At 45.5% G+C, this 25,876-nt stretch overlaps 1 protein-coding gene across 1 annotated transcript in view; it reads right to left on the bottom strand.

The window, feature by feature from the left end:
- LOC108713984 (dipeptidase 2) overlaps positions 1 to 25,025 on the bottom strand; it is a 440,550-nt gene extending 415,525 nt beyond the window's left edge. Inside the window, exon 1 of the mRNA XM_018257771.2 lies at positions 24,951 to 25,025. The gene's annotated coding sequence lies outside the window, so the exon portion shown is untranslated. The remainder of the gene's footprint in view (positions 1 to 24,950) is intronic.
- Positions 25,026 to 25,876: the final 851 nt, after the last annotated feature.

The following is a 25,876-nucleotide window of genomic DNA, read 5'->3' as shown; positions in this document are numbered from 1 at the left end:
TTTGTTTACAATAAACATCATTACCAACAGCATTTTCCTTTAGTAATTCAGATATTTTGCAAAGTATTTCTGCAGCCACATACCCTCCCCGTTTCTTAATTTCACCAAACTATGTTTTGTTTTAAAACAGCTCTTTGCAAGGCTCAATACAGCTTTAATTTGCTCATCCGCCCCCTCCAAGTCTTTATTGAAATAAGCCAGTTCTTCAAAGAGTCATTTCTTTGTTTTCCCTTTAACAGCCTGAGATCTCTATAAAGTCTATACCCCTGGTCAAAACTGATTGCCTGGTCTATAGCAACTGTAGATAAAGGAGAAGGGGCAGAAATAAATCTCACATTGTTTTTTTTGCTGGTAGAAGACATACCTCCATTTTTAGCAGAAACGTCCCCTCCCCCCAGCCAGTGCTGCATCTCCATTCCCTTTAGCAGCAAAAACAGAGTATTCCTTTGTGAGAGGTGTAAAATCACCAGTCTCATTAACATTAATCAGACCTCCACTCACCACTTTCCTGGCCCAGCAGTCTGTACTTCTGAGATCAGACGAAAATCAGGCTCTTCCAGTGCATGCAATGGTACTGGTCGCATCCTCTATCTTGCTGGCTGACTCCAAGTCTTGCGATGCTTGCTCACCGCTGAGACGTTCGTCACATCTGGGTTTGGCTCCTTTGCAGTAGCTCTGCAGCTCCCTGCGGCAGCCTAGGGCGCAAAGCAAGGGGGAGCCTCGACATGTACCTTTAACTGCTGCCTACCCCAGTCCGGTCTGTAAAGTTCTGAGCGATGCGTGAATGCAAGGCTTCAGGGCAATTCCTGTAGGCAAGACCTGTTCTTAAGCACAAATCTGCTTGACATATTCTTTGCTATGCCCAGTTTCACCACAAAATACGTATTTCTCCATGCTGCATTTCTCCGCCAGGTGAGTTCTGGTATCACATTTGAAAAACAGCCTGGGCTGCCCAATATAGTAGCACGCACCCTTTTCTTTAATAATAAAGAATGTCTCAGGTGTAATAGACATTCTAACAGCATTATAAGGAGCAACAGGAGACCCATCAGAACCCACAGGTGCATTTTCTTTAAGCAGTTGAGAAACTTTAGTGAATCTCAGCACAACCACATCCCCTCCCCCTCCTGATCTCATCAATCTAATTTTGTTATCATAAAGTTCATTTCATGGCTCCAATACAGTCAGAACAGATTTAATATGAGCCTCAGTCTCCTCCAAGTCTTTATTCAGGTAGGCCAGTTCCCTTATAGCCTTAGTCCTTTTCTGTCCTTTCAGTCGTTTCGGGTCCCTAATGTGCAGATCAATGCCCTTAGCGAGAGTGCAATGCTTAGTCTCTAAACATTTTAGTTCATTTAACCCTTTAATGATGGTATCATATTCAATAGTCAGTCTACCACTGGCCACACAGTCTTTAGCCCCAGTCTCTCCAGATACAGGCTTAGCTGAATGCACAGTCTCTGTATCCACAACCCCTTTATCAGAGGAGGGAAAATCAGATTTAAATTTAGAAACAGCAGAAATAATTTCAGTTTCCCCACTGTCATATTCTCCCCCAGAAGTAAGTCCCCAACATCCCCCTCAGCTGCAAATAACTTTGCTTTGCATTGGGAGTCTTTGGATCATCAGAGCCAGAGGGCACATTCAGCCACCCTGCGTGCAACAGTACCCATAGCACTCTCTGCACCAGCAGCCATTTCCAGGTCACATGACTCCCTGTGACCACTTTCAGCCAGACTTGCTATCCCTTCCTGCTCCATAGCCCCTACAGTAGCGCCGCAGCTCCACCTGTATCTGTACCTGGATCAGGTCGGCCATTACCGTTCTCCTCTGCATCACTGCCATAGGAAGCGCCACTTCCTTTCCTCAAACGGCTCTTTGGTGCCTTAGACTTCCAGGCTCTCCTTGCTGCACGCTCCTCAGGCACCTCCATGCTGGCCCTTGTCCTATAACCCAGCCAGGTTCTCTGACCACTTTGCAGGGACCACAGCTCCCTTTTTTCTCATCACAAGAAAAGGAGGGAAAAACAAGGTGGAAGAATATAAACAAAGCAAAACAACAAAAAAGGAGTAAAAAATCAATGAGGGGGGTGTGGTAAAAAAATAAATGGGGAAATACAGGGAAACTAACCCCCCAGACCTGCAAGGGCCTGGGAGAAACAATACATTCCACAGAGCACCAAAACAAGTCCTCTCAGTATGAGGGTATAACTTATTCTGTGCCCAAAAAATTCATTTTCTGTATATTTGTATTTATACATTTGTATAGTAGGTGCTACATTGTTTCCTTTAAACAGTACAGCTTATTGTGCGATTTCACTGTATATTAGCATAACTCCCTACTGGCCTGCTTTTCGTGGGACAGTCACAATTTCCACTGGTAGATTATTTTATCTTCTGTTAGTCTTTAATTACTACACAAATCAATAGATATAATTTAGCAAATAATAGATATACATGGTAGTCAGTTTTGTACATGAGTACTTTATGGTTGGAAGAACAAGAAACTCCTAAATAAATAATCTGGTTTCATATGTCTTCAAACAGTGAATTATTTGGAGTATTTTCAGCCATCTTGAAAAAGACATAATTTGGCACAGTCTGGTGAGATTATTGTTGCAGCAATGTTTGCATTGGAAGTCTTTGGATCATCAGAGCCTTGCTGGGCACATTCAGCCACCCTGCGTGCAACAGTACCCATAAAGTTGTTTCAAAATGATAAACGTCTGTGTTGTTAGTTCGTTAGTATACATAAAAAAAACACCAAGGCAAGTTAAACGTTAAAATCGCAAAGTCTTTATTAAGAAATAACTTAAACCGAAACTCCACTTGCGCTCCTCTTCAGAAAGTGATCGAGTGATCCATCGTGCATCGCTCGATTTCTCCTCCCTGCCTTCCTTATAGGAGATAGCCAGGGAGGAGAAATAGACCGCCTCATGATGGATCGTCACCCTGTCGGGTTTTGGTAAGTTATTTCTTAATAAAGGCTTTGCGATTTTAAAGTTTAATTTGTCTTGGTGAGTTTTTTTCGATGTATACTAACAAATTTTTTTTTAAGAAAATTTTGATGTTACTGGTCCTTTAAAGATGCTCTGCAGAAAATGTGTACTTCTGTAGGGGTGCATGCCATCTTTCCTTTCAGCAGAAGTTTAGATTGCTTTAAACAGGACACTGTTTGTATTAGCATCAGGTATAACGTCAACCTGAGTCAAAGTATACTATTTAAATGCATTTTGTAGCTATGACCCCTATATATAATAATAGTTGGGCTGTTCACTGTAGAACTGTGGCCAGATATGGTCCTGCCCAAAGACTCAACAGGAAATATTGTCATATATTTTTAGCCTTGAATATGTGGCGTATCACACAATAACACTATGTTATGCAGAATTTTGTCAGCAAGACTGACATAGAGCATAGATATCTAACTTGGTTTTCCCACCCCATATATTTTAAAGAGTAAACACATTCTACCAGGTTGGAGTTGAATTTTCCAGTTTAAATGGTTCCACTTTGTGTTTATTTAGCAGTGACTATAATGGCTGGTATTGTTTTTCTTACACCCTCCAATGATAGCTTTTACAGTAACTACAAACCACTTACTAACAGAAATGGCTGATTACTTAGAGTCACCTAAGAAAAAAGCTAAGAGGCTCTGCCTGTCTGATAATTGGGGAAAGAGCATCCACTTCTGCAGAAGTCAAGACAAGGCTCTTCATATGCTTTCTGTGAGCTTTGAAGGGCTGACTTTTCAGTGGGCCATGGTGGCTACAATGAAGTAGCAAGACATATTGCCACACACACGTAAAACGCCTATTCACTTCATTTAATTTTGTGAATTTTTCAGCAAAGCAAAACGGGGCAGATTTGCTCATCACTATATATGACCAAAATACACAGCAACACTTGACTAAGTTATGTCTCAGAGGCTATCCCCATAGCCTTATTTTTAATGCTTGTAATAAAGCATGTTCCTGAGACTGTAAGGCACTACTATACAAGACACAGGTTTTTAGCTAACATATATTGCCAGAGGCTGAAAAGTTTGATAAGACCTGGACCCCTTGGCTGGATGCTAATCCAACCCTTGATCTTCCTAGTAACACTACATAAATAACTCCCTCTACTAGATCCACTTCCATCCCTAGGAAAGGCATTACTGATTTTATGTCTGGAGGAATAATCTATGGATTTGTTCTTTTGTACCTGCCCTCTAATGTCCTGACATATGTGATTGCCATTGTTGTATCAAAATTAAGTTTAAGTTGTTGTTTTTAAGGTTAAAATAAAATAAAAATAACTATAAAAAAAATAGGTGGCTGTAACTAACAATGAGACAGTCAACTGTAATACATTTAAGAAAAATAATGTTTATTATGTCACAGAATTTAGAGAGGAATACAAGCATATTTGTTTGATTTAAAAGGAGAACTAAAGCCTAACTAAAGACGTAAGGCAAAACTGTTATACATTAGATTTTGGGCTTCTATACCAACCCAAGGTTGCAGGTAGCAGTAAAGATCAGTGCTTAAAAAGAGCTCTCCAGCTTCTTTTCTGATGATTCATTACAAATGCTGTGTGCTGTTGTCAGTTACTGTGCTTAGGGCACAACATACTGAATATACAATATAAATATCACAGTATAAAACTGATTAGTAAATAATTCAGATTATTGTTACATGGCAGCTCTGAAAAGCAGCACAATCAGCATTAGACTTTAATAAGCAGCCCTGTAGTATCATCTAATATGACAGGCAGACCCCATTTTGATGGTTTGCAACAACCGCTAAGCCTAAACTTACCTTCCCAACAAAACACACTGAGCGTGTGCATGTTTCAGACACTTCTTACAAAATTTAAGATAAGAAACTTATCGTCACGACGCCAGTGCGCACGCGCCTTTAATTAGAAGTGCGCGGCGCGCATGCCTTAGAAAAAGATTACAGAGTAAGAAGACTGTGTGGCGGGCGTCCCTGCTGAGGGGGGTGGCAGGCGTCCCTGCCATCCCCCCACTAGGCCACCAGGATGAGTCCCTTTTATTACATTACCCCCCCTCTTGGGGGAGGCACTAGACCCCAGGTCACTCAGGAAACTTTAGGTGGAACTGTTTCCTGAGACGGTCAGCTCTGATGTCACTAACTGGAACCCAAGAGTTCTCCTCAGTGCCATAGCCCTTTCATTTAACTAAATATTGAAGCTTACCTCGCACTAGGCGAGAATGGAGGAGCTCTTGGACTTCGAACTCAGACTGACCTTCAACCAACACTGGGGGAGGAACAGACTGTTGATGGACTTGTGAAGCTGGTTTTAAAAGGGAAACATGAAAAGAGTTAGAGATTTTGAAATTGTCAGGTAGTTTTTAGACGAACGGACGAAGGGTTGATTATTTCAATGATGGGATATGGACCGATAAACCTGGGCCCCAACTTGAGAGAAGGGACTTTCAACTTAATGTTTTTTGTAGATAACCACAGAGTCTCCTACCTGATATTTGGGTGCCTCTCATGCACCCCAGACCAAATTTTTGCAAACTGTTTGACAGAAGAGTTGATAGAGGGTACAAGGGACAAAGAACCAGAAAAAGAAAATGCTTTGGGATGTAAACCATTAACAATAAAGAATGGAGATTCACCAGTGGAAGAATGAGTTGCATTATTGTAAGCAAACTCTGCCCAAGGTAATAGCTCAGCCCATGAGGATTGATTGTCAGACACATAACACCTTAAAAATTGCTCAAGGGATTGATTAACCCTTTCGGTTTGTCCATTAGTTTGAGGGTGATATGCAGTAGAAAATGATAATTCAATACCAACCAAAGAGCAGAATGCTCACCAAAACTTTGAAACAAATTGTACCCCTCTGTCAGAAACAATATTGACCGGAAAACCATGCCACTTAAAAATGTTAGAAATGAATAATTCGGCTAAGGTTTTGGCAGAAGGGAGGTGTGGGAGGGAAATTAAGTGGCTCATTTTGCTAAACCTATCCACCACCACCCAAATAACAGTCTTTCCCTGAGAGGGAGGAAGATCAACAATAAAATCCATCGAAAGATGGGACCATGGTCTGTCAGGGATTGGGAGTGGCCTTAACAACCCCTATGACAATCTTTTAGAGGATTGACAAACAGACAGATTTAGACCTCTGACAAGAAATAACAAATTTTCGGACATCCTGCTTAAAGGAAGGCCACCAAATATTTCGGGACAAAGGACACAGTTTTAGCGATGCCAGGATGTCCCGCCATTTTGGAATTATGGGCTTCGCCCAAAACCTGTTCCCTCAAATCTTCAGGAACAAATAATCTACCAGAGGGAGTCTCTACAGGAGCAGATGACTGAACAGGGGACAAGAGTGTGGCAAGGTCAGATCCCAGAGCTGCCACAATTATCTCACCGGGAATAATGGGAATGCACTCACTAGTTTCAGATGGATTGGACTCAAAACTTCTAGAGAGTGCATCTGCCTTTGTATTTTTAGTACCAGGCCTGAAAGTAAGAGAAAAATTAAATCGGGTGAAAAACAATGCCCATCTAGTCTGCCTAGGATTCAGTCATCTAGCAGATTCAATATATATAGCAAATTTTTGTGGTCGGTAAAGACCGTTAACACATGCTTAGCCCCTTCCAACAGATGACGCCATTCCTCAAAGGCCCATTTAACAGCCAACAATTCTCTATTCCCAATGTCATAATTAGCCTCAGCAGGCAAAAAATTTTTAGAGAAAAAAGCACAGGGATGTACTTTGTTGGTTGTTGGATGCCTTTGAGAAAGGACTGCCCCAGCCCCAATTTCAGAGGCATCAACCTCCACAATGAATGGAAGCGAGGTGTCAGGATGACGAAGAATGGGGGCAGACACAAATTCTTTTTTAAGGGTTTCAAAGTCCTGAATCGTAACTGGAGGCCACATACTTGGATCTGCACCTTTCTTTGTTAAATCTGTGATAGGGGCTACAATCAGAGAGAAGTTTTTAATAAATTGGCGGTAATAGTTGGCGAACCCTAAGAACCTTTGGGTCGCCCGTAAAGAAAGAGGCTGGGCCCAGTCTAGTACCGCTTTAACTTTCCCAGGATCCATTTCCAGACCCTTACCAGAGATATTAAACCCCAAAAATTGGACAGACGAAACCTCAAAAATGCACTTTTCAAGTTTAGCATAAAGGTTGTTTTCCCTTAGCCTGAGTAATACGTTCTGAACGTGTCTACGGTGATCACACAGATTAGAAGAAAAGATTCGAATATTGTCTAGATAGACCACTACGAATAACCCCAGCAGGTCCCGTAAGATGTCATTGACAAACTCCTGGAACACTGCAGGGAGCGTTACAAAGACCAAATGGCATTACCAGGTATTTGTAGTGGCCGCCCCTGGTGTTAAAAGCCGTTTTCCACTTATCCCCTTCCCTGATACGGATGCGGTTATAAGCACCTCTAAGATCAAGCTTGGAATACATTTTGGCATTTTTAACCTGATCAAATAGTTCAGAAATCAGAGGAAGGGGGTAACGTTTTTTAATGGTGATCTTGTTTAGACCTCTATAGTCTATACAGGGACAAAGACTACCATCTTTTTTTCCCAACAAAAAAAACCTGCACCAGCAGGGGAACTAGAGGTCTAATGAAACCTCTTTCTAGGTTTTCCTGGATATATTCTCTCATTGCCTGGGCTTCAGGCAAGGAGAGAGGGTAAGTTCGACCATGAGGGGGAGCAGACCCAGGAATATGGTCGATTGGACAGTCATAGTGCCTATGTGGGGTAAGGTCTCTGCGGCCTTCTTAGAGAACACATCAGAAAAGCTCGCATAAGCTGCAGGTAATCCCTCAAGGGAAGAGACTGCCGCCAACGGTGGAAGGCAAGAAACCTTACATCTTGGTTACCAGGCCTGAACCTAAGAGTTTTTTTGTCCACCGCTAAAATTCTCATAGGAGGGCTTAGAGAGGTTAAAGGAACATCAAACCTTGCTGCGAAGGCAGCATCCAGAAAATTCCCCTCCGCCCCAGAATCCACAAAAGCGGAGACCTTGACAGAGCCCGTAGGCCAGGTTAATTCTGCACCCAAATGGAGCTCCCCTTCTCCATTTAGGCTTGGAAGTTTCCCGGCCTCTTAGGACATAGATTTAGAAAATGACCCTTTTTCCCACAGTAAATGCAAAGACCCAAATTTCCCCTCTCACCCCTTCTCTCCCTCTGTCTTCTATCTACATGGATGGCAAGAGACATGAGGTCATCCAGGTTAGTAGATAGAGGGTAATTTGACAGAGTCTGAGAGCCCTATCCGGAACTGGCTACGAAGAGCCATGTCATTCCACCCAGTTTCTACTGCCCATCTGCGGAACTGTGCAATACACCTCCGCATCCCGCTTTCCCTGGCGCAGCTTACGAATCGCGGAATCGGCAGAGGAAGCACGATCCGGGTCATCGTAGAGAATTGCCATGGAGACAGTTTCTAAGGAAAAGCGGGCAGGGTCAGCGGCAGGTAACCTCAGGGCCCAAATTTGGGGATCACCCTGTAACAGGGTCATCACAAACCTCACTTTTTCCTCGCCAGTTGCAAAAGATTGAGGGAAAAAACTGAGGTAAAGTTTACATGCCTCTTTAAATAAAAAAAATTGGGTTCTGTCCCCATTGAATTTCTCAGGGAACAAAATCTTGGGTTCATGGGTTTTAGGCATGTTGCCCATCAAAGCAGGAGAACCCATAGGAGGGGTGACTACTGGAGCTGGTGACTGAACAGAAGCATCCAGGCGACGGGTCAAATTGTGAAAACCTTGCATCAGGTAATCTTGCCTCTGCTCATGTTCTTCCAGGCGCTGTAACAGTTTGGTGAGTAGCACTTCAGTGGTGGAAGGAGCAGCGGCAGCAGCGGCTAGACCTTCTTCGTCCATGGCCCGTTATAATGTCACAGTCGGCACCCAACACCAGAACAAATGCCAAGCACCTTGGTCTTGGCTCGTGCTTCACCTATAGTGTGACCGCATTTGGCCTCGGGAGGAGCCCTCAGCTACTTGGAATGCCACCAGGACTTAAATGAGAGGTGCAAGGCTAGAGACTGGATAGACAGAGGGGCACGACTGTTAGTAAAGTCTTTGGGCAGAAGGTCGTGGTACAAGGTGTTAGACAGAATCGTAGTCGGAACAGGCCGGGTCGAGGCAGGCAGAAAGTGAGCATAAACATATCAGGCTGGGACTGGGCAGGCAGAGTTCAAAGCGTGGTCAGGCAGGCAAGGGTCAAAACCGGGAGATCAATAGATGGATTAGGCAGAAGAGATAGTCAGAATTCAGTCAATGGATCAGGATACAGAGGTCAGAATCGTCAGGAGCAGGCAGGGGTCACAACAGGTAGTCAGGATCAGAATCAAGGACAGAAATAACAAGCTAATAGCACCAGGAACAAAATCCTATAACGGACAAGGATTCTACACATAGATGTCCCTTTTAAACATTGAATGAATTTAGCGCCAATTGCGCGCTAACGTCACAATGCCAGTGCGCCTTAGAGAAAGATTACAGAGGAAGAAGACTGTGTGGCAGGAGGCGGCAGGCGTCCCTGCCGTTCCCCCACTAGACCACCAGGGTGAGTCGCTTTTATTACATAATACCCCAGAATTCATAGCAGGATGACACAGTGGCAAATTACTATTTCTCAGTTGGCCCTACCTGTCAGTGCAGGACAACTGGGGTTAAGTTAATCCTCTCTGGAGGCAGGACAAACTGAAAAACGTCTTCCAATCGTCTCCTTCCCTTCTGGCTCCACCTTCTCCTCAGTTTTTTAGTTTGTACTGCTTGGAGGCAGCAACTTTTCCCTCTCTAAGGGTTTTTTCTTTATTCTTTTATTTGTTTTTATTATTTTATTCCTTTTTATTTTTACAGAAGATACTACAGTCTTCAAGGATTGTCAGAGCGCTCCCTGACTTACAGTGGCAAATCATGGTCGACCAGGCCGATGGTAGAGCCCAGATGGTGTGCTCCCCTTAGTTAGAGCCCCTCGCGGTGCGCTCCCTCTATGGTGATTACCAAACTTGCTAGAGCCCGTTTTGTGCGCTCCCATTGTCACAACAGAGTGCAGAGCTCCCCAGTTATACCAGGTTGAGCCCACACGTTACTGTGCCTGCCTGCACAGCCAGGAGAGCTCCCAAGTAAGTTTTGGGTTGAGCTCATTCATGGCAGCACGTCAGTTACGCACTTGGCGCCAATACTTCCGTGCAGCGCAACTAAGAGCTTTGGCGGGTTGCGTAAGCGCTGGTGACGTCACATGCCTGCGCCGCACATTTCCCGGGCTCAGTCAGCCGGATACGCGTCACTGCAGACACGCATATCCATAGCATACAACATGATCGCTTCTCCTGCGCACTCTACATATCGTGCTTATTAAACAACTGCAATCCAGCGGATCCAGGTACTCTCAAAGCAATTTATGCGCATAAGGTAACAAGATTACCAATGTATAATCTACTATTGAAACCAAACTATAGGACGCTATTGAGATGGCTAATACTAATGAGGAGCTCTTTTCCCTTATAGAGGAGATTGATCTCCCAGATAAGCCACGGAAACTAAAGGCCAAATGTAAAAAAATTACCAAAATCTCCACTAAACGTAGAGAACTTTCTCCATCACCTCCACCAAATGATGATAGTACTGAGGGTAACAGACATATAACTACTTCAGCAATAGTACACGCTCCTCAGGATCCACAGCCTCAACCACCAGTAGGCCCTAATCATCTACTGATCTAACACATTTAATGTCCTGGATTCAATCAACAATCCAATCCTCTGTTAGACAGGCAGTTTCTTCTCATTCGTTACCAGAATCAGGTAAAAGGAAGCGTAAACGCTCACCCACATTACAACAAGATTCAGACTCAAACTCCTATCATTCTTCAGATGCCTTAAGTGACATAAACTCTGAAGATGAATTCTCTTCAGACTGCCAGTCCTCAGATTCTGATGACAATTTTCGACAACCAGAGCATATTAAGACTATTCTAAAAGACATATTCACCACGTTAGAGATCAAAGAGGAGCAGACTGCATTATCTAAAGCTGGCCATAGATGCAAAGATCCGATCGTACGAATCATCGTATGATCGGACTTTCCCACCTCCCGACCCGCCACTAACCATTCAGATCAAAGTCTTACCAGTCAGATTAGTTAGATCAGCAATGTTCTGTCCCTGACAGCAATCGTACGATATCTATGTCGAACCAAAGCTAGTGACAGTCTCCCACTGAAAATCGTACGATCGGCAATACACGCAGAGATATTATCGGCAGCCGACAGAAATTTTCTAACCTGTCTGATCGACCAAACGACCGATCTCCGCCGGACGAAAAATGACGGGACTCTCCACACACGGTTCGAAAATCGTACGAATCCTCGATTCGTACGATCAGATCTTTGCATCTATGGCCAGCTTAAGGCTGATAAGGTGTTAGGTAACACTTCCAAGAAACCTAGGACAAATCTCTTGCCAATTATGTAGACACACAATAGCAGCAACCAGAGAAAAAATCTAATATTCCACAAAAATTTTTTAATACATTAAACATTGGGATAAAATTCCCAAGGTGGATCCACCCATTGTCAGGCTGGCTCGGAATACTACATTACCAGCTGAGGATGCTGGTACGCTTAAGGATCCTATGGACAAAAAAATTGATTCGGCTCTGAAAGGAGATTTCCAAAACACGGCGGCCATTTTAAGACCAGCAGCTGCAGCTACCACGGTAGCAAAGACGGCCAAATACTGGTGCCAAGAACTAATAAAACAATCACCATCTTCCCCAGATCAGATTTCCGAACAGCTAGACAAAATCAAAACAGCACTATCTTTTTTAGGCGAAGCAGCTATGGAAACTGCAAAACTCGCTGCCAAAGCTTCGGCAGCATCCATTTCAGCTCGTAGAGCCCTGTGGTTAAGGCAATGGTCCGGTGATACTGCATCCAAACACAAACTCACATCCCTTAAGTTCACAGGATCACAACTGTTTGGCCCAGAGCTCAAACAAATCATACCTGACGTTACAGGTGGCAAGGGTGCCTTCCTGCCACAGGGCAGGCGACCTCGACAAGTGTTTCATAGACGCAATTAACACCACAAATCGTGGTCTTCTAATAGCAGAAATCAGTGGTCATCTAGACCACAATCTCAGCCACAACAAAATAGGAGATTCAAGACACCTTGGCAAAACCAGCCAAAACCTACACGCAGACACACTCCCACAAAGGGACAGGATTCCTGACCATCTGGGAAGCATTCTCATTCACTCTCCAGTAGGAGGAAGGTTGGCAGACTTTGCGCAAGAATGGCAAAACTCGATAACAGACTTTTGGGTAGTAAACATTTTACATCAGGGTTACTCCATCCCTTTCACAAGAAAACCACCACAGTTCCGATTCGTAAAGTCCTCTATACCTTCCAATCCTACCAAACAGAGAGCCCTCTTCGCCATAACACAACAACTACAAGAAGACGGAGTAATAATTCCCGTTCCACAAGAATTTCACTTTCACGGTTTTTACTCAAATCTATTCCTCGTACCAAAAAAGGACGGTGGCTTTCGACCAGTCCTCAATCTCCAGCCATTGAACAAGTTTGTAAGATATGACCGCTTCAAAATGGAATCCCTTCCATCTATCATAAAAAGTCTAAAACCAGGAGTTTTCATGTCCAAAATCGACATCATGGACGCTTATCTCCATATACCAATCAGTCAACCACATCAACGATTCCTCTGGTTTGCCCTCGGTCAACAGCACTTTCAATTTCAGGCGCTCCCATTCGGTTTAACATCAGCACCCAGAGTGTTTACAAAGGTCCTGGGAGCCTTACTAGCAGTTCTGCGACTAAAAGGAATCAGAGTCGCAGCCTATCTAGATGACCTCATAGTCATGGCAGATTCAAAAGCCGAAGCCATTTCTCATACCAGACATTGCCTACTCACACTACAACAACACGGTTGGTTAATCAATCACAAAAAGAGTCTACTACAGCCAAGTCAAGACATAGAGTTTATAGGAATGCAGATCAACTCACGGGACAGGACAGTTGCTCTACCAATTACAAAAGCCCGCACACTTCAACAAGAAGCGTACAGCATCATGTCCCATCTTCAACCATCGGCCCTCAATGTTCTCAGACTTTTAGGCCTGATGGCAGCCAGCATAGAGGCGGTGTCCTTTGCATAGATCCATCTCCGTCCACTTCAATGGGAGTTTCTAAAATTGTGGAACAAGGATCATCAAAATCTATCACAACCATCCATCTGTCAGCTGTCGCAAAAAGAAGCCTTCTATGGTGGACTCAACTGCCAAACCTCACCGAAGGCAGAGTCTGGGACCAACCGGTCCAGGAGGTGATAACAACAGACGCCAGCCGCAAAGGCTGGGGGGCAACTTGGCCACCTCAGGTGTGTCAGGGCAGGTGGTCTCTTCAAGAACAGAAGCTGCACATCAATGCTCTAGAACTCAAAGCAGTGTATTATGCCCTCCTACATTGGCAGACGGATCTACGGGGAAAACACAACTACCGTAGCTTACCTAAATCGACAAGGAGGAACAAGGAGTGCTACAGCCCTCCGAGTAGTGTTCAGCATAATGTCATGGGCGGAATCACACCAGGTTGTCAAGACCGCCGGGAGCGCGAGGAGTCGCGTCCGCTCCCGGCGGCGAAGAATCCAAGATGGCGGCGCCCAGGCAACCCACGTGGGTTCCGACGCCGGCGCAGTGACGCCAGCACGGCGCGCCGGTCGCAGGCGCGCTGACGCTAGCGCAAGGGCGCCAAATTCAAAGATAAAAGAACGCCTGAGGCGCCAAGATGGCGCCCGAAAATAGGATCCTGTTCCCTTAGAGATTCCTGGGTTCCCTTGCTGTTTCCCCTGCTTATAATCTGCCTGATTCCTTGGTGTGACCCCTTGCCTGGACCTAGACTTCGCTGATACTCTGCCTGCCATAGACCCCCTGCCTGGCCCTGGACTTTGTTTGTATTCCGCCTGCCTTTTGACCTGTGCTTGGATTTTGATTATTCTCTTGCCTTACCCCTGGATACCACGACCCTGATCCCTCCTGAGGGGCTTCCTCCTAGATCCGGACTACTCCTCAGAGGGGGCTCCCGGCTCCCTGACATTATTTTCGGGCCATGGATCCTTCTGAGGAAGCCACACCTGATGTCGGACGAGCGCTCCGCGGACTGGCATCCCGCATGGAGGATTATGAAAACCAGCAGGTTCGCATTGGGCAAGCACTCGATGTCCTGCTTGCTCGAGTGCCATCTGCGCCCTCCGCTGCTCCACCTACTGGAAATCCCCCCATGGCGGCAGCCTCTACGAACGCAAGCTACCCGACAGGTGAGCCTCGCATTCCACCTCCCCTTCGCTTCAGTGGGGACCCACAAGCCTGCAGGGGATTTGCCACACAGTGCCAAATTCAATTTGAGTTCCAACCCACACAGTTTCCAAGTGAGCGTTCCAAGGTGGGGTATGTGATGTCTCGATTGGAAGGCAAGCCACTGGAGTGGGCAACGTCTCTTTGGGAGAAGAATTCCCCGGTGACTTATGCTGTTAAAGACTTTCTCCAAGCTTTTCGCATAGTCTTTGATGCTCCAGGTCGGGTCACGAACGCCCCTGCCCGTCTCTTGCAGCTCCGGCAGGGAAGCCGCAGTGTCAATGAGTACGCTATAGACTTCCGAACACTGATGGCGGAGACTTCCTGGTGTGATGACGCTTACAAGGCCGTATACTACCAAGGCCTATCCATCCGCATCAAAGATGATCTCGTCTCCAGAGAGACTCCTGACACCCTGGAAGGACTGATTGCTCTATCTATTAAGGTGGACACCCACCTCAGAGAACACCAGGTGGAGAGAGAGCGCAGCAGACGATTTTCTCCCATGTTGGCCCCTCGCTTTCAAAGGCCGATTCTGCAAGCACCCGCTGTCCCTGTGACTCATGTGTCCACGTCTCCCCTGGAGGAACCTATGCAAGTAGGAAAAGCTCGCCTCTCCGAGCAGGAAAGACTCCGAAGACGAATGGCAGGTCTCTGTTTGTACTGTGGTGGGCATTCCCATTTTGCCAACGCCTGTCCTGCCAAAGCCAAGAGTTTTGTACCCCGAGGTATGTCTCAGGTTTCTCATGTAGGGGGCATCACTCGAGGGCCTCAGGAGAAGTATCAAGAAAATTTGCGCAGACTTCTCCTTCCTTTGCAGATTCACCTGGCAAGTAAGTCTATCTTCGAAAGGGCCTTCCTCGACTCCGGAGCGGATGGCAATTTCATGGACGCCTTCTTTGCCGAACGCATGAAGATTCCCCTGCTCCCATTGTCTTCACCCCTGCGAATTACCGCCATAGATGACAAACCCCTGGAGTTTGAATTCGTCACAATGTTCACGGCGGAACTATCTGTACAAGTTGGGGCGCTGCATCAAGAAAAACTTTCATTCTTCATCATCCCCTGTCCTTCTACTCCAGTAATATTGGGTCTTCCGTGGTTACGTCTGCATAACCCCACCATAGACTGGTCCACTGGGCAGATCTCTCGTTGGAGTTTATTTTGCCTGCAACATTGCCTTCCGCCAAAACCCCTCGAGAGGGTGAATGTCTCCACTGCGGAACTAAAGACTTTGCCCTCCACTTACAAGGGATTTTCCGATGTGTTTTGTAAAAAGTCTGCAGAGTTCCTTCCCCCACATCGCTCCTACGACTGTCCGGTTGAACTCCTGCCAGGAGCCATGCCCCCCAGAGGGCGCACTTACCCTCTCTCTCCTGCAGAGACTACCGCTATGAAGGAGTACATCCAAGAAAATCTCCAGCGGGGGTTTATCCGCCCTTCTACCTCTCCTGCAGGGGCTGGGTTCTTCTTCGTGGAGAAGAAGGACGGAGGCCTTCGGCCTTGTATAGACTATCGGGGCCTGAATAAGATCACCGTGAAAAACAGGTACCCCCTGCCCCTGATTGCCGAGCTCTTTGACCAGCTGAAAGGGGCAAAGATTTTCTCCAAGTTGGATCTCCGGGGGGCCTACAACCTCATTCGCATCCGGGAGGGTGACGAATGGAAGACGGCATTCAACACTCGGGATGGGCACTATGAATATCTTGTTATGCCCTTCGGCCTATGCAATGCCCCTGCCGTCTTCCAGGAGTTTGTTAATGATGTGTTCCGAGATCTCCTAGGAAGGTTCGTAGTCGTATACTTGGACGACATCCTGATCTTCTCCAAGGACCTTGAAAGTCATCGCTCCCAGGTGAAGGAGGTACTCTCTCGTCTGAGGAAGAACTCTCTCTTCGCCAAGTTGGAGAAGTGTGTCTTCGAGGTATCCAAGATCCCCTTCCTAGGGTACATTATCTCTCCAGAGGGATTTGAGATGGACCCCGTGAAAGTGTCGGCCATCCAGGAGTGGCCTCTCCCACTGAGTACCAAGGCAATCCAGAGATTCATCGGATTTGCTAATTATTATCGACAGTTCATCCGGGGGTTCTCTTCCCGCATTTCACCTATCCTGGCCCTCATCCGGAAAGGGGGTAAACCCAGCCTGTGGCCTCCATCTGCCATAGAAGCCTTTCAGTCCTTGAAAGAGGCCTTCACGTCCGCTCCTGTTCTCCGACATCCCAATCCTGCACTACCCTTCTGCATCGAGGTTGATGCTTCTGAAGTCGGAGCCGGAGCTATCCTGTCTCAGAGACACTCCACTGATGGAAAATTGCACCCCTGTGCGTATTTCTCCAAGAAGTTCTCATCCGCAGAGCAGAACTATGATGTCGGAAATCGAGAACTCTTGGCAGTCAAGCTTGCCCTTGAAGAATGGCGTCACCTCCTGGAGGGCTCTGAAATTCCTGTCCAGATTTACACAGATCACAAGAATCTGGAGTTTATACAGTCCCTCAAGAGGCTAAATCCCAGACAAGCCAGGTGGGCCCTTTTCTTTTCCCGATTTAACTTTGTTTTGACTTATCGCCCAGGTTCCAAGAATCTGAAGGCCGACGCCTTGTCTCGTAGCTTCACTCCGGTGGACCGTGACCCTGAGAGGCAGGAACCAATCATTCCACCAGTCAAGATCATTGCCTCTCTGTATCCCCAATTTGCCGACCAGATCCTGGCTGGGCAGTCCTCGGCTCCTCAAGATACTCCGATTGGCATGGCCTTCGTCCCTCCAGAACTTCGCCTGGCCATCCTGCAACAAACCCACTGCTCCAGGCAAGCTGGACATCCTGGTCCGGCCAAGACCCTTGAACTCTTGAGGCGCCTAGTCTGGTGGCCTGATATCCGCAAGGATGTAAAGGACTTTGTGGCTGCTTGTAATGTCTGTGCCACTTCTAAGCCTAGCCATTCCCGCCCCAGCGGGTTGTTACAGCCTTTGCCGGTTCCCTCTCGTCCGTGGACGCACCTCTCTATGGACTTTATTGTCGAACTTCCTCCCTCCGGTGGGAATACTGTGATCTGGGTTGTCATAGACCGCTTCAGCAAAATGGCCCCATTTCATCCCTTTGAAGAAGTTACCCTCTGCGGTGGAATTATCCCAACTCTTTATTAAGTACATCTTCCACCTGCATGGTTTCCCGGTGGAGATCGTCTCCGACAGAGGCACCCAGTTCACCGCCAAGTTCTGGCGTTCCCTATGTAAAGACTTGGGAATAACACTTCAATTTTCGTCCGCCTACCACCCGCAGACGAATGGGGCAGCTGAACGTGTGAACCAAGCCTTAGAACAGTTCCTGAGGAACCACGTGTCTCTTTGCCAGGACGATTGGTCTGACCTCCTCCCGTGGGCGGAGTTTGCTCATAATAATGCATGTCATTCCTCCACAGGAAGGTCTCCATTTATGGCGGTGTATGGACAGCACCCTCAAGCCTTTCCTCAGGACTTCGTGTTGTCGGACGTCCCGGCTGCAGATGATCTGGCAGCCCATATGTTTGCTATTTGGGCTGCAACCAAGTCTAACCTGGAGAAGAGTGCTCTAGTCCACAAGACTTTCGCGGATCGCCGTAGAAGGCCCTCTCCTCCCTACAAGGTGGGTGATAGTGTCTGGCTCTCTTCCAGGAATATTCGCTTGAAGGTGCCATCTCCCAAGTTGGGTCCGAAGTTCCTGGGTCCGTTCCCCATCTTGGAGATAATTAACCCTGTAGCCATCAGACTTCAACTCCCACCAGAGATGAGAATCCCCAACGTGTTCCACGTCTCCCTGGTGAAGCCCACCGTCTCCAACCGTTTCTCTGGTGTCCAATCTCCTCCTCCTGCTGTCTCTGTGGAAGGTCAACAAGAATTCGAGGTGGAGAGAATCCTTGATTCCAGAATCTCCAGAGGGTCCCTTCAATACCTCATCCATTGGAAGGGCTTTGGCCCCGAAGAATGCTCTTGGGAGGGACACCGTGATGTGCATGCTCCTCGTTTGGTAAGAGACTTCCACTCCAAGTTTCCCCAGAAACCAAGTCCCGGTGGTCCTGAGGCCCCCCGTGAGGGGGGGTACTGTCAAGACCGCCGGGAGCGCGAGGAGTCGCGTCCGCTCCCGGCGGCGAAGAATCCAAGATGGCGGCGCCCAGGCAACCCACGTGGGTTCCGACGCCGGCGCAGTGACGCCAGCACGGCGCGCCGGTCGCAGGCGCGCTGACGCTAGCGCAAGGGCGCCAAATTCAAAGATAAAAGAACGCCTGAGGCGCCAAGATGGCGCCCGAAAATAGGATCCTGTTCCCTTAGAGATTCCTGGGTTCCCTTGCTGTTTCCCCTGCTTATAATCTGCCTGATTCCTTGGTGTGACCCCTTGCCTGGACCTAGACTTCGCTGATACTCTGCCTGCCATAGACCCCCTGCCTGGCCCTGGACTTTGTTTGTATTCCGCCTGCCTTTTGACCTGTGCTTGGATTTTGATTATTCTCTTGCCTTACCCCTGGATACCACGACCCTGATCCCTCCTGAGGGGCTTCCTCCTAGATCCGGACTACTCCCCAGAGGGGGCTCCCGGCTCCCTGACACAGGTCCTTCTATCTGCAGTGTTCATTCCGGGTATCCTCAACTGGGAAGCAGACTATCTGAGCAGCAACACGTTAGATCCCTGGGAATGGTGTCTCAATCCGTCCGTCTTTCAGAAAATAGTCAACAAATGGGGCCTTCCATGTGTGGATGTCATGGCATCACATTTCAACACTCAACTTCCGAAATTCATGGCAAAGGTACAAGATCCACGAGCAGTAGGAGTAGATGCACTCACCTGTCCTTGGCATTGTCGCCTAGCATATGCATTCCCTCCCATACCACTTATCCCCCGTCTCTTGCACAAGATAAGATTGGAAAGAGCTACCACTATCCTCATTGCGCCATGGTGGCCACACAGAGCGTGGTTTGCAGAACTAATGCAGATGTCCACGGATCAACCCTGGCATCTTCCATTGCACCCAGACCTTCTCTCACAGGGTCCAGCAAGAGCGGACCACATCCACAGCTTAAATTTAACGGCTTGGATTTTGAAACCACCTTATGGAAACAAGAGGGGTTCTCAGAACCCATAATTCTCACTTTACTGTCAGCAAGGAAGCGATCCACTTCTACTGCCTATTACAGAATATGGAAACTTTTTATTGACTGGTGTACAGAGCACAATGTTCGTTGGCAATTATGTCTTTCTAGCCATATTCTAGACTTCCTTCAGGGTGGCTTAGACAAAGGCCTCAGTACTTCGGCACTTAAAGTTCAGGTGTCGGCTCTGTCAGCTCTTTGTCACAAACAATGGGCCACCATACCAGAACTTAAACTGTTCTTTCAAGCACTAGCCAGTATTCGGCCTCCGAAACAAGATCCAGCCCCACCCTGGGACCTTAATCTAGTACTTAGAGCTCTCCAAAGACCGCCATTTGAACCCCTGGGCTCAGTGGACCTAAAATTTTTGTCCTGGAAGGTGATATTTCTTCTTGCCATATGCTCAGCCAGACAGGTATCTGATTTGGCATCAGCAGCCGCGGACTATATGTCCTCCGCACAGTACCCTCTCATCTTCCCAATGTCACTTCGGACTTTCATATTAACCAGGAGATAATACTTCCCTCTTTCTGTCCTAAACCAGCTAATGACAAGGAACGTCAATTACATACTTTGGATGCAGTGAGGGCACTTAAATTCTATATCCATAGGACTGCCGAATTTAGAAAGTCAGAGACACTACTAGTGTTGTTTGGTGCTAACAAAAGAGGTCTTCCAGCTTCCAAACACACTTTAGCTAGATGGATAGTGTCAGCTATACAGGAATCATACAAGACGATGGGTCAAGAGTGCCCTCTGCAAATTAAAGCACATTCCACTAGAAAGATCAGTACATCATGGGCGATTCACAACCAGGCTTCTGTTGAAGCTGTATGCAAGGCAGCGACTTGGAGCTCTTTGCACACTTTTTCAAAGTTCTATAAACTAGATGTGTTGGCCTCTTCAGCAGCGGCCTTTGGCGGGAAGGTGCTACAAGCAGCAGTAGCACATAGATAGTTCCTGCTTAGTTTCAGTATTTTTATTCTTATGGCTGCATGTGCTAATAAAGCACTGTTAAACTCTACTCATCCTTGGCTAACAAAACATAACATATTGCATACCTCTGCAGCAGCCTGCACCTTTCTCCCAAACCCTGGTGCGCCTACCATACCTTTTACTGCTTGGATCCATATGTTTGAAAATTACATTATTGCTGCTGACCAAGGGGAGATTTCTGCTGCTAGAAAGCGTGCTTTACTTATTCACTGCCTGGGAGCAGAGGGACAGCGTATATTCTATACATTACCATTAACTGATGAGACTGATGAAACTGCTCTTACTGATATAAAGAACTTTTTCATGCGAAGAGTAAATGTGGTGGCTGAAATTCCACCAACGTGGACAGCGTAATGGGGAATCCTCAGAACAATTTGTAGCAGCTTTGAGAGAGCTGGTTGTCATCTGTGACTTTGGGAATCTGACAGATGAAATGCTAAGAGACCAAATAGTGGAAAAAACAAACTCACCTCGCATTAGAGAGAGACTGCTCCTAGAGCAGGATTTAACCCTTGCAAAGGCTATTACAGTTGCTAGCCAAATTTAAACAGCAGTGGCAGAGGGTAAAACTCTCAGCCTGGGAACTGCTGGGAATGTACAGACTGTGAATTCAGCGCTGTGGCCTAATAATGCACAGTCACAAGCAAAATACAGTGCTATGGAAAGGGATTCACTGCAAAACCATGCAGTGAATACAAATAAAAAATACTGCTTTTGCTGTGGTTCAACACAACACACTGCAAATTATGCTACATGTCCTGCAAAAGCTGTACAGTGCCGCAAATGCAAAAAAGTAGGACATTTTGCTAAGATCTGCTGTAGTTCTGCTAAACATATTCATGAAGTCACTTCTACAAATGTCACAGTATTAAGACCAGTTTATATGCACTGTCAATGTCAATACTGCTTCTGCTGACAAGGAACACTCCATTTACCGGATGCTTGATACAGGTTCAGCTGTTTCTGTACTACTAAAGGATATTTTCTTGAAATACTTTGCAAAAGATCCGCTTGTTGCACCTGCCCTGAGACTGGTCCGTTACTTAAATGATCCAATCCATATGCTTGGTTGCTTGCCAGTGACTGTACAATTTGAATCAAATACTGCAAAATCTGACTTTTACATTGTGAATAAGGGTGCTGCTATACTTGGAAGGGATCTCTTTGCTGCATTAAACCTACAATTAGTTGATGGTCTCATTACTACAGCACCAGTGCCTGCCACACAGCCTGTGTCTAAAATTCACCAATTTCCTGATTCAGCATGGGAAAAACTTGCTATCGATATTGTGAGTCCTTTTACAGATGCTTCTATAGACTGCACATTTTATATAACCTTGATACACTATTACAGTAAATGGCATTTGTTTCTCATATAACATCAGCTACAGTAATAACATTTCTGTCTACAGTGCTCAGCAGAGAAGGTAATCCAAAGGCATTAATATCAGACAACGGACCACAGTTTGCCTCATCTGAGTTTGGATTCTTTCTGAGAGAGAGAAATATTGTGCATAGGAAATCCTCAGTGTATTACCCACAAGCAAATCAAGGAGAAATCAAACGGTTCAACAGAAGTCTAAAAGAAGCACTATAGACAGCCAGTCTTACTGGGAAATCTTGGAAAGTATTTACAACAGAGTTCCTACAACTACAGAGCAAAGCGCCATGCAACAACCCATTCATCTCCAGTTGAATTATTACATGGCAGACAGATGCACACTGAGTTACATGTTGCAGACATCATACTTCCACAAAAAACTGTGCATACAAAATCGTCTACTGCTGACATTGTCAAACGTCAACAAGCCAAATGCAAGGCTTATACTGACAAAAAATGTGGTGCAAGAGAAGTGCAATTTCAGCCTGGACTTTTAGTCAGAATTAAGAAACCAGGACTACTGAAACAAGGACAATCTAAATTTACTACACCATTTGAATGAGACGCCAGCAAGGACCATACACATATGAACTGTCTGATGGACGCATATGGAATGCAAGTCATCTTGCTCCTGTTAGGAATGACTTTGGCGAAGCTCCATTTGATGAAGGTCATTTTGCTACTCCTAATGCCAACTGCAATAGACCTAAAGAAAGCGAACCTATAAGGCAGTGATCCCCAACCAGTAGCTCGCGAGCAACATGTTGCTCTCCAACCCCTTGGATGTTGCTCCCAGTGGCATCAAAGCAGGTGATTATTTTTGAATTCCAGACTTGGAGGCAAGTTTTAGTTGCATATAAACCAGTTGTACAGCAAAACAGAGCCTCAATGTTGGTTGACAATCCACATAGGGGCTATTAAATGGCCAATCACAGCCCTTATTTGGCACCCCAAGAACATTTTTCATACTAGTGTTGCTCCCCAACTCCTTTTACTTCTGAATGTTGCTCACGGGTTCTAAAGGTTGGGGATCCCTGCTATAAGGTGTACGGAGAGAGTTAGAAAACTACCTGCATGGACCAAGGACTATGTGATGTGAATTTGCCCAAATGCTTTCCTAATATAGGGAGAATATGTGATGTTTATACAAAGGGCCTGTACGTTTCACTGTGGACAAGAGTTATACTGTGTACATAGTACTTTCTAGACTGTTTTAGAGTTGAAGTGTAATGGCTGCATGAACCTGCTAATAAAGTACTGTTATACTCTACTCATCCTCGGCTACCAAAACATAACAAGCAGAAATCACTGAATCCATTTTCTAATATTGCAGTTGTTTCTACATGTATCAAAATTTATAAATCAACCTCTCCCATATCACTGTTATTGGTCTCTGTGAAGAAGTAAAGTGCTACTAATTTTGGTTAATTTGGATTTCATTGGTACAATTAGCTTGTATGATTCCGTCAGATAAGCAAATTAAAGGGGCATGCACAGTAGTACTGGATGACTAGGAGGTTTATTATGATGTGTAAAATTAAATTTGTCAAAACAACTGTGTAAAAATTTGTGTAAAATAAATGGTTAATTGATCAAGGCGTGTTTTATTTTACATGGTGCAAATGCCAGATTTGCCTCTAACAAAAAATGTGTATAAAAATTGCGTTTTACACAGCAAAACCTAGTGTGGCAAACGTTGTCACTGTTTTTTACACAACATTATAAATCTGCCCCTAAATGTACTTGTTGGTAGTCCTGTGGACTGTGCTGTCACAAGCAAGGGGTCAGTGACCCACCTTTTGGAATCAGGAGGAACTAGAGAAAGTAAAGAGCAGCGCAAAGAACATCTGCAAAGGTAAATATCTTTAAAATGCTCAACTTATAAATCAATAAACTTTTTAAGGTCAGTTAGATAAGGTTTGTAATGGCACTGGCTGTTGAAATTTGGATATTTGTCCAGAGTAACAGCGGAGAGTAAGCAGGTTGAGCTGCACTGACTTGCATTTGGATTAATCTTTTTCAAACACTTCCACTGGTAACTGGGTATATTTAAACTGTTTCTGAAACTGATATTACCAGGCCAGAACTAGGGGGAGGCAGAAGTAGCAGATGCATAAGGCACAATGATAGGGGGGGGCACTGGGCAGCTACCTATAAAATTGTCTTCTGCCTACCCTTAGTCCGTGTTCGAACCCCTCAGTCTTACTCCCCTTCCTTCCCTCTGTCACCCACCTCTCTGTCATTCTCCCCTCACTCCTGTCACTCCCCTCCATGCAAGCAGTTTATTCTTAAACAAATATGAAAACATATTTCTATGCAATTTCTATGTTTCTTAAACTGATATTACCAGGCCAGAACTAGGGGGAGGCAGAATTAGCAGCTGCATAAGGCACAATGATAGGGGGGGGGCACTGGGCAGCTACCTATAAAATTGTCTTCTGCCTACCCTTAGTCCGTGTTCGAACCCCTCAGTCTTACTCCCCTTCCTTCCCTCTGTCACCCACCTCTCTGTCATTCTCCCCTCACTCCTGTCACTCCCCTCCATGCAAGCAGTTTATTCTTAAACAAATATGAAAACATATTTCTATGCAATTTCTATGTTTCTTAAACTGATATTACCAGGCCAGAACTAGGGGGAGGCAGAATTAGCAGCTGCATAAGGCACAATGATAGGGGGGGGGGCGCTGGGCAGCTACCTATAAAATTGTCTTCTGCCTACCCTTAGTCCGTGTTCGAACCCCTCAGTCTTACTCCCCTTACTTCCCTCTGTCACTCACCCCTCTGTCGTTCTCCCCTCACTCCTGTCACTCCCCTCCATGCAAGCAGTTTATTCTTAAACAAATATGAAAACATATTTCTATGCAATTTAGAACACTTAAAAATCCTGTTGCAAATGTAAACAGTTTTCAAAGCTGGTAAAAAAGATGTATGCTATATAACATTGAATTATTTTACATTTGAAGAATATGAACTAGTCAAGGTTAAATTAAACCATACATTCAAAGTAAAAGATGTCAAATGAAATAGAGCTTATCAAATATATATCAAATATATGAAATCACAACCTACCTCTGTCTTCAAACCGTAACACTGCATAGGATTATCAGAAGAGGCTGCAGATATTTCTAACACTATATAGGGATATGGCTTTTACTTGTTACTTCCTGTTTCCTACAGGACAAAATATGCTCTTTGTTATTCAACACTTCCTCTTTTGCTCAGTCATTGTGTGGTTATATATGTGTATATATATATATATATATATATATATATATATATATATATTGTGGGGATTTGCTCAATTGGTGGCTGCAGTGCTTGCATAACATGAAGTGAACAGCAAGTGGAGTTTGTAAACAGGACTGGGCCTGCTCGTTTATTCAGCAAAATAACAAAGTTCAAGTGTAAAATGAAAACAGCTTTCTTCAGCATGGCATAAATCCAAACAGTCAGGAACTTTCAATGCCTCCTTACAAGCCCAGTACCTCTCCCAATGAGTGTGGCTGGCTTGGTTTTAGGGAGCCTGATCTCTCCTCTTAGTGCTTCCCCCTTCTCACTGTTCTGAATTGTAACACTCCTTTTACTATTCAGTCAGCTGAACATGCTCCTGGCACAAAATCCATAATGGACCTAGGAATGAATGCTTCATTCCAACCAATGCTCTACAAAGCCTACGGACTCCAGGACCCAGACCAGAAATTCAAAACAACTAGGAGAAAACCCATAAGCTGGTTTTCTCCCTATATTGATTCCCTGGAGCCCCTTACCATGTATAGGTAAGAAACCTAGGTGAAATATAGACACCATTTATTACTTTTCCAGCTGGTGTCTCACATACCCTTCCCCCTCTGCTCAGAACTGTGGGGTAGAGCACTTTTGGCCAACAAGCAGTGGACTCGTGATAAAGCGTCAGCATTTCCTTGTGGAGACCCGGGTCTGTGCTTTACAGAACTTAAAGTCTTGCAAGGCCAGAAACCATCTCATAACCCTTGCAT

This window comes from Xenopus laevis, chromosome 4L, assembly GCF_017654675.1.
Source record: "Xenopus laevis strain J_2021 chromosome 4L, Xenopus_laevis_v10.1, whole genome shotgun sequence".
Classification (NCBI taxonomy): Eukaryota; Metazoa; Chordata; class Amphibia; order Anura; family Pipidae; genus Xenopus; species Xenopus laevis.
Note: the sequence above shows the minus strand (reverse complement) of the source record. Positions and strands in the feature narration are given on the sequence as shown.